This window comes from Bison bison, unplaced genomic scaffold (assembly GCF_000754665.1).
Source record: "Bison bison bison isolate TAMUID 2011002044 unplaced genomic scaffold, Bison_UMD1.0 scf7180017847054, whole genome shotgun sequence".
NCBI lineage: Eukaryota > Metazoa > Chordata > Mammalia > Artiodactyla > Bovidae > Bison > Bison bison.
This window is the reverse complement of record NW_011477627.1, coordinates 12,706-13,975: the sequence shown is the minus strand read 5'-3', so window position 1 is coordinate 13,975 and position 1,270 is coordinate 12,706.

Here is a 1,270-nt window from a genome sequence, read left to right as displayed (position 1 = left end):
TATTTTTCCTTTTATTTCCATTACTTTGGGAGGTGGGTCATAGAGGATCCTGCTGTGATTTATGTCGGAGAGTGTTTTGCCTATGTTTTCCTCTAGGAGTTTTATATTTTCTAGTCTAACATTTAGATCTTTAATCCATTTTGAGTTTATTTTTGTGTATGGTCTTAGAAAGTGTTCTAATTTCATTCTTTTACTAGTGGTTGACCAGTTTTCCCAGCAGCACTTGTTAAAGAGATCGTATTTCCTCCATTGTATATTCTTGCCTCCTTTGTCAAAGATAAGCTGTCCGTAGGTGTGTGGGTTTATCTCCGGGCTTTCCATTTTTTTCCATTGATCTATATTTCTGTCTTTGTGCCAGTACCATACTGTCTTGATGACTGTAGCTTTGTAGTATAGTCTGATGTCAGGCAGGTTGATCCCTCCAGTTCCATTCTTTTTTCTGAGGATTGCTTTGGCTATTCAAGGTTTTTGTATTTCCATACAAATTGTGAAATTATTTGTTCTAGTTCTGTGAAATAACTGTTGGTAGCTTGAAAGGGATTGCATTGAATCTCTAGATTGCTTTGGGTAGTATACTCATTTTCACTATATTTTTTCTTGCTATCTATGAACATGGTATATTTTTCCATCTATTTATGTCCTCTTTGACTTCTTTCATCGGTGTTTTATAGTTTTCTATATATAGGTCTTTTGTTTCTTTAGGTAGATACATTCCTAAGTATTTTATTCTTTTCGTTGCAATGGTGAATGGAATTGTTTCCTTAATTTCTCTTTCTTTTTCTCATTGTTAGTGTATAGGAATGCAAGGGATTTCTGTGTGTTAATTTTATATCCTGCAACTTCACTATAGTCATTGATTAGCTCCAGTAATTTTCTGGTAGAGTCTTTAGGGTTTTCTGTATGGAGGATCATGTCATATGCAAACAGTGAGAGTTTTACTTCTTCTTTTCCAATCTGGATTTCTTTTATTTCTTTTTCTGCTCTGATTGCCTTGGCCAAAACTTCCAAAACTATGTTGAATAGTAGTGGTGAGAATGGGCACCCTTGCCTTGTTCCTGACTTTAGGGGAAATGCTTTTAATTTTTCCCCATTGAGGATAATGTTTGCTTTGGGTTTGTCATATATACCTTTTATTATGTTGAGATATGCACCTTCTCTTCCTGTTTTCTGGTAGTAGTTTTTTTTTTTTAATCTATTAAATGGTATGTTGTAATTTTGTCTAAAGGCTTTTCTCTGCATCTGTTGAGAGAATCATATGGTTTTTATCTTT